Consider the following 12,564-nt stretch of genomic DNA (forward strand, 5'->3'; position numbering starts at 1 on the left):
CAACGCGGAGGTGGGCGACTTCACTTAACGATCGAGGGCAGCGGCGTTTGCGTCGAGTTGTGACTGATAACAGACAAGCAATACTGCGTGCAAAAACCGTGGAAATCAACGTGGGACGCCCGACGAATGCATCCTTTAGAACGGTGGGGAGAAATTTGGTGTTAATGGGCTATGGCAGCAGACGACCGACGCGAGAGCCTTCGCTGACAGCGTGGCATCGGCTACAGCGCCTCCCTGGGCTCGTTACTGCATCAGTTGGACCCAAGACAACTGAAATACCATGACCTGTTCGGATAAGTCCCGATTGCAGCTGGTTAATATTGATCGTAGGGTTTGCGTGTGGAACATATGCCACGAAATCATGGACGCAGATTGTTAAAAAGGCACCTGCAAGGTGGTGATGAATCAGTAATGGTGGACTGGGTGCCCTGGTCCAACTGAATAGGACATTCAGTGAATATGATTATCTCCAGAATGAGATTTTCACTCTGCAGCGGAGTGTGCGCTGATATGAAACTTCCTGGCAGATTAAAACTGTGTGCCCGACCGAGACTCGAACTCGGGACCTTTGCCTTTCGCGGGCAAGTGCTCTACCAACTGAGCTACCGAAGCACGACTCACGCCCGGTACTCACAGCTTTACTTCTGCCAGTATCTCGTCTCCTACCTTCCAAACTTTACAGAAGCTCTCCTGCGAACCTTGCAGAACTCCTGAAAGAAAGGATATAGCGGAGACATGGCTTAGCCACAGCCTGGGGGATGTTTCCAGAATGAGATTTTAACTCTGCAGCGGAGTGTACGCTGATATGAAACTTCCTGGCAGATTAAAACTGTGTGCCCGACCGAGACTCGAACTCGGGACCTTCGCCTTTCGCGGGCAAGTGCTCTACCAACTGAGCTACCGAAGCACGACTCAAGCCCGGAAGTTTCATATCAACGCACACTCCGCTGCAGAGTGAAAATCTCATTCTGGAAACATCCCCCAGGCTGTGGCTAAGCCATGTCTCCGCTATATCCTTTCTTTCAGGAGTGCTAGTTCTGCAAGGTTCGCAGGAGAGCTTCTGTAAAGTTTGGAAGGTAGGAGACGAGATACTGGCAGAAGTAAAGCTGTGAGTACCGGGCGTGAGTCGTGCTTCGGTAGCTCAGTTGGTAGAGCACTTGCCCGCGAAAGGCAAAGGTCCAGAGTTTGAGTCTCGGTCGGGCACACAGTTTTAATCTGCCAGGAAGTTTGAATATGATTATGTTCGGCTACTTGCTAACCATTTGCAGCCAGTCATGGACTTCAAGTTCGCTGGTAATGGTAGAAATTTATGGATGACGCTGCTGATGTCATAGGGCCACAACTGTTTGCAATTGCTTTGAAGAATATTGTGTACAATTCGAGCAACCAAAAGGAAATCCATCGAACATTTATGGGACATAATCGAGAGGTCAGTTCGTGCACAAAATCCTGCATCGGCAACACTTTCGCAATTATGGACGGCTATAGAGGCAGGAAAGCTCATTATTTATGCAGGGAACTCCCAACCACTGTTTGAGTCCATGCCACGTATAGTCGCTGCACTATGCTGGGCAAAAGGAGGTCCGACACGATGTAAGGAGGTGTCCCATGACTTTTGTCACCTCAGTGTGCATCGTTCCCATACGGATTGTGAAGACAAGTTTAGACTAATTTTAGCGCGCTAAGAGGCGTTGAAAAAGTTTTTCTTTTTGAAATCCATAGGCGAATGGATTCTAAACTGGGCCACATAAGGAGCGCAGTGGAAGTTACCCCCTGCCTGGACCTTCACATTGCTTTACATAGTACAGATGTACATGAACGTTAAACGCTGTTGTCACAACCTTCGTGAAAATGATATTGTTTATGCCAACAGCATAATGCCGTACCCGACTCTGCAGTTCACACCACAGATTCCTAGAAGAATACGTGGATCTTAGCCTGCTCAGAGCGATCCTCCCAGAACTGTATCCGATGGAGAATGCCCGGAATGCGCTGCGGAGACGTGTATTTCGACACCAAGCTACAGCAGGTAGCCTGCATGAACTGCCACAACATGAGTTTTAGACTTCTGTTTTAAAGGTGGAGCTCCTGCACGCCCACACTGGCATGATGGCCAACTTACAAGGTCTACTGCCATCTCTGCATAAGGGTTAGTGTTCACTAAAGTGTCGCAGAATGTGGGTACTGCGATGTTTGCGTGCGTCTGGTTAAGGTTAACCATTTATACGCGCTCTTCTTGAGATAGATTTAAGTCGAACTAAGGGTAGCGGTTTGAAGGGCAGAGGGGAAAAAAAGCCAAGGCAAGAGCCAAGGGAGAAAAACCTCTGCGATGGTTAGGTCGGGTAGCAAGAGCAGTAGCGGATGTCATGCTGACTGCGACAGTTCGTGCAAGGGTTGGTTATTTTAATGGCGGGTATCGTGCAAGAAGATACCGTGTCAGTGCCACGGTCGTCATAATGAAAGGAGTCCGGTGCAGTAACGCAGTGCGTTGCCTTAAGGCCCGTCCACACGCAACGATCTGTCTGCGCAAATGTCTGCGCACATCACGTCTGCGCAGACAGATTGTTGCGTGTGGACAGAAGATTTGCACCAACCTGAGGTGTGTGCAAACCTGGAAGTTGGAGGTTTGAGCGAAACCTCTCAAATCTGTGGGTTCAAACCACATCTGGTGTGGACAGAAGATTTGCACCAACCTGAGGTGTGTGCAAACCTGGAAGTTGGAGGTTTGAGCGAAACCTCTCAAATCTGTGGGTTCAAACCACATCTGCGCAGACAAGTTGGAGACAGGAGACAGGAGATCGCCGCAAATCTGGCGCGAAAGAGCTATCTGCTCAGTCTAGTTTTTGTATTTGTGCGCACAGGGCATTAAAATGGCTGATACTCGCCAGTGTTCTCGAGACTTTGTAAGTGAATTCATTGAAATATGTAGAAACCACCCATGTTTGTGGAAGATTAAAAGTAAAGAATATAGTGACTGGTGACCGAGACCAAAAGACAGCAGCACACAATGCTCTAATTGAAAAAATTGCGTGCGGTTGACGTCACGGCAAACAGAGAAGCAGTAATTTAAAAAAATCCTTGCGAACTGTTTACCGAAAAGAGTTATCCAAAGTTCAGAAATCTAGAAGATCTGGTGTAGGAATAGATCAAGTATACCAGACAATGTTATGGTATTTTGATCTGCTTGGCTTTCTTAGTGATCAAGAAACGCCAAGACCAAGCAGGAGTACAATTGAAAATGAAATTGGAGTGTCAATGTTACCGCCAGCCGTTCATGAGTTGAAATTGCCCTTCTCATACAAGTATTTTTTCTCATAATATGAAGGTTTACAAGCATAAAGAGATAATTATAAGTTTCGACATCGTTCCGCAAATAATTTCGCCAGTCATTAGGTTCGCCCTGCAACTCTCGCAGTAAATTTACGTGAGAAAACTGCTTTCGTTTTAGCAGCCACTGTCTACACCATTTTGCCCGCTTTCTCTGTTTCCTGCGGTTGGTCTGAATGTTTTTTGCAACACAAGTTGCGAACACAGACCACAACAGAACTTCCTCCATTTCTGTATTTCAAAATAACTGAATTAAATATTTGACGTTTACGGGGAGCGTAGTCGCTTGCCACTGATGTTTCTTTTTTACACCGGCAGATGGCGGGCGAGTAGTAGATTGGGGTTTGTGTCGTGTGAACACACCACATTTGCAGCGATCTCTTGCATGTACAGACATCTGCGGCGATGTCTGCGCAGACAGATCGTTGCGTGTGGACCGGGCTTTACGCCCTCCGCTGCACCGTGTCGTTGGTGCCTTGGCACAGTTCTACGGCAGCTGCTCCTCGAGCAGCTCTGCTTGCTCGGCGTACTGCGCCGCAGTATCATCGGAGAGCTGCAGGCCACTCTCTCGCTGCCCTTTTGGCTTCGCGGTCTCTCGCGGGGGCTGCCCCGTAGAGATGGGCAAAACTGTTCTTTTCAGAGATTGGATCAGAACTGTTCACTCCCTGAAATGAATTAGCTCTTTTTCATGACTCACCACTCATTTACAATAGAAAATAAATGGAAGGCACATTGCCCTTTAAACTTGGTTTATTCCAGTACTATACCTGTATTTTGATCTTATTTGATCCTATTTTGAAGTAACACAGATAATGAGTAAGAATTTTGTATTGTTTATTGAAATTTCCACGATATGACAAAGTTTTTGATTATTGATTTATTTTGCACTATCGTGGTTTTTTGGGTGATCGGAAAATGTTGTAACTTGAGATTTACATTAACAATATATTTGGCTATAATGTATTAAAATTTCATTAACCTCATACAAATACATCGCAAGCCATATTTTTTAAAGTGAACGTTTCCTTTCGAAGACGCCTAAAATCGCAAAATCCGTACCAGAATAAGAAAAAAAATATATAAATTTTACTGTAAAACGAAAGTGCTGCATATAGCCTTACACAGAATAAAACAAGGAAAATATTGGTGTATCACATTTTGCGATACGTTTATCGGTTCGCTCGTAATTAAAGCGTAAATTCGAGTGTCCATAATAAAAATCCTATAGTAAGAGGAGTCATCAGGAACCTAATCTAATCAGTTTAAACAAATAAAAATAAAATAAAAACAATTGATGTATACATAACATAATAATGTAATATACATAGCGGTATTACTACGAAGAACAATATCCAGTGGGGACGAACTCCGATGCAGAGGCGCTGAGTCGAGCAGGTCGAGCCGCGAGCTGTATTACTGCGTGAGCTGAGACCGCAGAGACCAGAGTGACACCTGAGTCGCTTTGCTCGACGCTCTGGCTAGAGTCGAGACGGTGGGTTGAGCGTTGAGTGGGCGAGTTCCGAGGGTGGGGGGGAGCGGTGAACTCACCCGCTCCGAGACAAATCGTCCGTTCCCTTGCGAGCAGGTTTTTGCAAGTAGTTCCTATGTTATCCGCTAGGTGGCTCTCTGTCCTGTTGCTCGCATCAACTGCCCAGAGGGCAGGACGTGCGACTGAAACGATCGCCGACAGAGTGCGATGCGAAGTTAAGCTGCGCCAGACACTGCACAGTGCACACGGCAGACGATGCACAGAGACGGGACGGCATATGTGAAACACAAAATCCAATGGGGCACTGCACAATGCAGGCAGCCAAGGTAGAAGCAGGGCAGAGGCCGGCGCTGGCTGTGTTGTGTGGCGTGCACTGTACTCTGACCAGCAGAGGCGCTGCTGATATGCTCCGTCTCTCTCTCTCTCTCTCTCTCTCTCTCTCTCTCTCTCTCTCTGCCGTGGGAAACGTTTGGAGCTACCGTTCTTTTTTTCTGAATCACTGATTCTTCACTCCTTTGAAAGATGAATTAGTTCAAGAGCGGATCCCCCATCTCTACTGCCCCGACGGCGGTCGGCGTCGCCGCCGATACCGTTGAGGGGGCGGGCGGTCGTCTTCTCGGTACCCTTCCTCTGCAGCGCGGCTGGGGCGGCCGGCGGGGGAGGCGCCCGAACGCTCTTCAGCGGGTTTGCAGGAGGCCTTGGGCAAGAACTGCACGCAGCTGCCTCGAGGCTTCTTCCTCGTCTGCAGCCACGGCGGCTGCGAAGGCAGCCCTCTCTGCCGCCACGACGGCTATGTGGGCTGCAGTGGCCTCCTTCACGGCGGTGCCGGGTTCGAGGCCACAGCTCTTCTCGCGGGCGCGAGCTGCATCCCGACCGCCCGCCTCGGGCGGTCGTCCCCGCTCCTGGCGGGTGGAGCTGCTTCTGCGCTGTCCCTCAGCTGCGCCGGGCTGGTCTGCGCCCTACGTCGTCGACGACGTCGTCTTCTCTTCCGCTGCGTTGGTGCGGCTGCGGCCGCCTCGCCGCCTTAAGCCGTCGGCACACGGTCGGTGCTGTTGAACGTTAACGGTGAGCGTGGCAAGTTGAACGTGCTGCTGAACGCTCAAGAACGATGCGACTTGTGCATACGGTACGTGGGCCGCAACGTGGTAAACGCGATCGCAACGCACTGCAGCGGCAGCTGAGGGATGTTTCTGGTTCGTAAATCACACTGTTTACCTAACGGGCGAGCGTAAAATTCCCACGTTGGCGCCATTAAAACGCACTTTTCCTCCATCGTCCACGAAAAGGAAAATACCATGTCCAATCAAGGACACAGGATTATAAAAGTTCCATTACAAACAGTGCGGTACAAATTTAGAATACTTCTCCGCATAAGATAAACATTATTTCATCATTCCCACATTTTAGTAAAACCCCAAGGTAAGTCTTACTTGATCTACTACCCAGTAGCAGAATCTTTGCAACATGTGAATTACGAAGCGTAAAAGAAAAAGGAGCAAAATTTCTTTATACAAGTAGCGCAAGCTGCCCTGTAAGATTAAGCCAATCGAACAAAGTCACTCCTCAAAAAAAGGTGAACTTATATTTACATAACATCAAATATTATAGTATATTAAACTAATAATAAAGTATCAGAACCTAATAAAAACGAAAATGTTAGAAAAAAAATGTTGGAACTGTCTAGACGAGAACCATCCCCGCAAGGAAGAAATCGCTCGTTGACACTGACGCTACTCATTACGCTAAACCAACTACACTCATATAATATGTGATCATGTTATCTTATCGTCTGCTGAAAACCTTAATCGTAGATATGTTACTAATTGAAATTTAATTATATCAACTTGTACCAAGAACAATGCGTTTTGGGTGGATTTTCAGTGTGTCGCTGCCTTCAAATAGCCTACTCTCATAATACGCAAGTTACAATAATTCTTTTGCCACGAATATGATGTTTCTTATTATTTTATTGGAACTAACCACATAGTTAACAACAGGTTTTCCAGTGATTCTCAATTTTCTGGTGCTCAGAAACGGCATATATACATATAGGCTTGAAATGAATGCCAATATGGCGTTTCACAACTCTGTACTAAAGGGAGACCGCGTGCGCGCCATCTCATTGGTCAACGCTCAGACGCACGCTCAGAATATCTGACAGGCCAGATATTGCTCTCAACGTTCGGAAAGACTCCCGAACGTGCTACTCCACGCCATGACGTCAGAAACTCGGCACGCTCAACGCTCAACGTTCGGATGCACGGTCCTCGTGCTGACGGCTTTAGGCAACGCTGCGACTTGAGGAAGCCGGGCGGCCGCGCCAGCTGGTGACGTGTGGGCCGCCACACAGGACGCAAGTCGGCGGAACGTCGCTGCCGCGGTCGCAGGCGCGGCTGTCGTGCTCGCCGGAGCACTTGACGCACCGCGCCGCGTTGCGGCAATACTTGGCGACACCGCTCTCGCCCTGCCACCTGAAGCACTGGGGCTGGGGAGCCTTTGTCGTAACCGGGAAGCCCAGCAACTTCCGCAAGCCGAAGATTCGCTCTCGCCGTCGGTCGTTTGCAAGGTCACGGCATAGAGCGGCGCCCTCTTCTTGTTGGTCCGGTTGTGCAACCCGGCTCGCTGCAGCCCTTCCCCGACCGCTGCCTCGTCACAGCACCGAGGTAACCCCCTTAGGAGTGCCTCGGTCGTCTTCTTCCTTCTAATGGAAGGTGCGTTCTCACGCGCTGGCAGCGCATCGACAATGTGGGCGGCCACGGCACCTTGAACACCCTGTGGTCAATGTTTGCTGCCCGAACGCAGATCAGCGAACCTGTTTCGACAGACTCGTAGACCCTCGTTCTTGGCGCCATTCGTCATTCAGTCGAATAGTGCTGTCCACCTGCCTTTGCACTTGACGTACAAAGGGGGAACAGGCTGCGACTCGTCTTCTCGGGTCTTCCTTGTTTTGTCGGCAGTGAGTTCGAAACCAAGCTACAGCAGGTAGCCTGCATGAACTGCCACAACACGAGTTTTAGATGTCACGAGGAATTTCTCAAGATGACGTTCGAAGGCTGTTCACTTCTGTGCCAAATCGTGTGTAAGAGTCTGTTCGCGCCTGTGGGGCTCACCGCTTATACTGGTATAGACAATGGACACCAATTCCCAACCGAATAAAACTTAAACCATTTAACAAGCGTTATGTGACGAACAGCTCCACAAAGTTCGATAAATATCGGACTGATGTTCCACGGTGTAGCACATCCTGAATCCGCCGGTGCACATGGTCGCCGTATCAGGATCTGTTGTACTTGAAGTAGGTGGAAGTGGAGTGGGCGAGGCGGCGTCAGACTATTGTCGGACACCTTTATCCAGGAAAATGGTGTGCCTCAGGGTTCCGTCCTTAGCGTCGTTCTATTTGCTATCGCCATTAACCCTATTATGGGCTGTCTCCCACCAGGCTTCTCCGGCTCCGTTTTAGTTGACTCCTTGAACACCGTCTTCAGCGATGTCTGGATCGTCTGTAGCCGTGGAGTATTGACAACGGCCCGGCGGCTGTGCATGCCGTTTGTCTGCCACGCCCGGCCACCCATCCTATGCCTCCTACTTGGATGACACCTTTGATCACCAGTATGGGGCCCGTCCCTCTTCGCTGTTACCTCCAGGAGTTCACTTTCGGCTTTTTCGCGCGCAGCCTAACTTCACGCTACCTGCCACTTTCCCGACGTGTGAACCCTTCACCACTTCGGCTTCTTGGGGCGGCCTGTGTTCCCTTGGATTTCATCCACTTTCTAAAGACACTACTGCAGCCTAACTCTATCGCCATATGTTTCTTGACCTCGGCACGGAAATTCGCGATAGTAACTTTGGCGCCGACGTTTTTCGGTATCGGCTTCCGCAACACTGCCCAATATTTACAGCAGAGATCTTCGCCCTGTATCAGGACACGGAGTGCATCCGGTGATCTGCTCCGACTCTCTAAGCGACGACCCCCCGCTCGAGCCTCTGCTGTGCTGTACACCCTCCATCCCTTAATGCAACGGGTCAAAGAAAGCTTCCACTTGCTCACTCTTGAGGCAGCCATTGCGATGTTTATGTGAGTTCCTGGTCACGTCGGCCTGCTGCCAAGGCTGCATTCCTTGTATCGCAGCCCGCTAGTTCTTACGTTCCTTTCCTTCCGATGGCCTCTGTGTTGCCCTCTGTCAGCAGGTGGTGTCACTTTGGCATCGTCACTGGTCCTCCCTTCATGGGAACCAGCTCAGAGTTTCTAAGCCTCACCCAGCGGCTTCGCCGACCTGCTCTCGGCCCTCTCACCGCGAGGAGATAATTCTATCTTATATTGTGTGTTGCGCACCGTCTCTTTAGCCATTGCCATTTGTTAAGTGGTGATCCCTAACCACTTTGTGCTCATTGTCATTAACCTTTGGCGGTTCGCCATTTTCTGACTGAACATAGCAGAATAGCAATGTGCAGCTCTTTGCGGATGATGGTGTGGTGTACTGGAAGGTGTCGTCGTTGAGTGACTGTAGGAGGATACAAGATGACTTGGACAGGATTTGTGATTGGTGTAAAGAATGGCAGCTAACACTAAATATAGATAAATGTAAATTAACGCAGATCAAAAGGAAAAAGAATCCTGTAATGAAACTTACTGGCAGATTAAAACTGTGTGCCCGACCGAGTCTCGAACTCGGGACCTTTGCCTTTCGCGGGCAAGTGCTCTACCAACTGAGCTACCGAAGCACGACTCACGCCCGGTACTCACAGCTTTACTTCTGCCAGTACCTCGTCTCCTACCTTCCAAACTTTACAGAAGTAGAGCACTTGCCCGCGAAAGGCAAAGGTCCCGAGTTCGAGTCTCGGTCGGGCACACAGTTTTAATCTGCCAGTAAGTTTCACATCAGCGCAGACTCCGCTGCAGAGTGAAAATCTCATTCTGGAAACATCCCCCAGGCTGTGGCTAAGCCATGTCTCCGCAATATCCTTTCTTTCAGGAGTGCTGGTTCTGCAAGGTTCGCAGGAGAGCTTCTGTAAAGTTTGGAAGGTAGGAGACGAGGTACTGGCAGAAGTAAAGCTGTGAGTACCGGGTGTGAGTCGTGCTTCGGTAGCTCAGTTGGTAGAGCACTCGCCCGCGGAAGGCAAAGGTCCCGAGTTCGAGTCTCGGTCGGGCACACTGTTTTAATCTGCCAGTAAGTTTCATATCAGCGCACACTCCGCTGCAGAGTGAAAATCTCATTCTGGAAACATCCCCCAGGCTGTGGCTAAGCCATGTCTCCGCAATATCCTTTCTTTCAGGAGTGCTGGTTCTGCAAGGTTCGCAGGAGAGCTTCTGTAAAGTTTGGAAGGTAGGAGACGAGGTACTGGCAGAAGTAAAGCTGTGAGTACCGGGCGTGAGTCGTGCTTCGGTAGCTCAGTTGGTAGAGCACTTGCCCGCGAAAGGCAAAGGTCCCGAGTTCGAGTCTCGGTCGGGCACACAGTTTTAATCTGCCAGTAAGTTTCTTATCAGCGCACACTCCGCTGCAGAGTGAAAATGTCATTCTGGAATCCTGTAATGTTTGAATACTCCATTAGTAGTGTAACGCCTGACACAGTCACGTCGATTAAATATTTGGGCGTAACATTCCAGAGCGACATGAAGTGGGACAAGCATGTAATGGCAGTTGTGGGGAAGGCGGATAGTCGTCTTCGGTTCATGGGTAGAATTTTGGGAAGATGTGGTTCATCTGTAAAGGAGATCGCTTATAAAACACTAATACGACCTATTATTGTGTACGAGCGTTTGGGATCCCTATCAGGTAGGATTGAGGGAGGATATAGAAGCAATTCAGAGACGGTCTGCTAGATTTGTTACTGGTAGGTTTGATCAACACGCGAGTGTTACGGAAATGCTTCAGGAACTGGGGTGGGAGTCTCTAGGGGAAAGGAGGCGTTCTTTTCGTGAATCGCTACTGACGAAATTTAGAGAACCAGCATTTGAGGCTGACTGCAGTACAATTTTACTGCCGCCAACTTACATTTCGCGGAAAGACCACAAAGATAAGAGAGATTAGGGCTCGTACAGAGGCATATAGGCAGTCATTTTTCCCTCGTTCGGTTTGGGAGTGGAACAGGGAGAGAAGATGCTAGTTGTGGTACGAGGTACCCTCCGTCACGCAGCGTATGGTGGATTGCGGTGTATGTATGTATGTAGATGTAGATGTAGATGAACATCAACCGGGTTTGTATCCGCATCTCTGTACGTTTCCCTCTCACTGCGCCGATGATTTTCATTTGCTTCAGGGTGAGTGCTGGCCATGGATGATTTTGAATGCAACTATTGTACGAAGTTTCAGAGATCGCCGTAATGCAGCTTCCACTGTCCACAATTCCGGACAGATCGATGCTGCCTAAAGTGACGTTAATAACTGAATATTACACTCCTGGAAATGGAAAAAAGAACACATTGACACCGGTGTGTCAGACCCACCATACTAGCTCCGGACACTGCGAGAGGGCTGTACAAGCAATGATCACACGCACGGCACAGCGGACACACCAGGAACCGCGGTGTTGGCCGTCGAATGGCGCTAGCTGCGCAGCATTTGTGCACCGCCGCCGTCAGTGTCAGCCAGTTTGCCGTGGCATACAGAGCTCCATTGCAGTCTTTAACACTGGTAGCATGCCGCGACAGCGTGGACGTGAACCGTATGTGCAGCTGACGGACTTTGAGCGAGGGCGTATAGTGGGCATGCGGGAGGCCGGGTGGACGTACCGCCGAATTGCTCAACACGTGGGGCGTGAGGTCTCCACAGTACATGGATGTTGTCGCCAGTGGTCGGCGGAAGGTGCACGTGCCCGTCGACCTGGGACCGGACCGCAGCGACGCACGGATGCACGCCAAGACCGTAGGATCCTACGCAGTGCCGTAGGGGACCGCACCGCCACTTCCCAGCAAATTAGGGACACTGTTGTTCCTGGGGTGTCGGCGAGGACCATTCGCAACCGTCTCCATGAAGCTGGGCTACGGTCCCGCACACCGTTAGGCCGTCTTCCGCTCACGCCCCAACATCGTGCAGCCCGCCTCCAGTGGTGTAGCGACAGGCGTGAATGGAGGGACGAATGGAGACGTGTCGTCTTCAGCGATGAGAGTCGCTTCTGCCTTGGTGCCAATGATGGTCGTATGCGTGTTTGGCGCCGTGCAGGTGAGCGCCACAATCAGGACTGCATACGACCGAGGCACACAGGGCCAACACCCGGCATCATGGTGTGGGGAGCGATCTCCTACACTGGCCGTACACCACTGGTGATCGTCGAGGGGACACTGAATAGTGCACGGTACACCCAAACCGTCATCGAACCCATCATTCTACCATTCCTAGACCGGCAAGGGAACTTGCTGTTCCAACAGGACAATGCACGTCCGGATGTATCCCGTGCCACCCAACGTGCTCTAGAAGGTGTAAGTCAACTACCCTGGCCAGCAAGATCTCCGGATCTGTCCCCCATTGAGCATGTTTGGGACCGGATGAAGCGTCGTCTCACGCGGTCTGCACGTCCAGCACGAACGCTGGTCCAACTGAGGCGCCAGGTGGAAATGGCATGGCAAGCCGTTCCACAGGACTACATCCAGCATCTCTACGATCGTCTCCATGGGAGAATAGCAGCCTGCATTGCTGCGAAAGGTGGATATACACTGTACTAGTGCCGACATTGTGCATGCTCTGTTGCCTGTGTCTATGTGCCTGTGGTTCTGTCAGTGTGATCATGTGATGTATCTGACCCCAGGAATG

Source organism: Schistocerca cancellata, chromosome 9 (genome assembly GCF_023864275.1).
Source record: "Schistocerca cancellata isolate TAMUIC-IGC-003103 chromosome 9, iqSchCanc2.1, whole genome shotgun sequence".
Taxonomy (NCBI): Eukaryota; Metazoa; Arthropoda; class Insecta; order Orthoptera; family Acrididae; genus Schistocerca; species Schistocerca cancellata.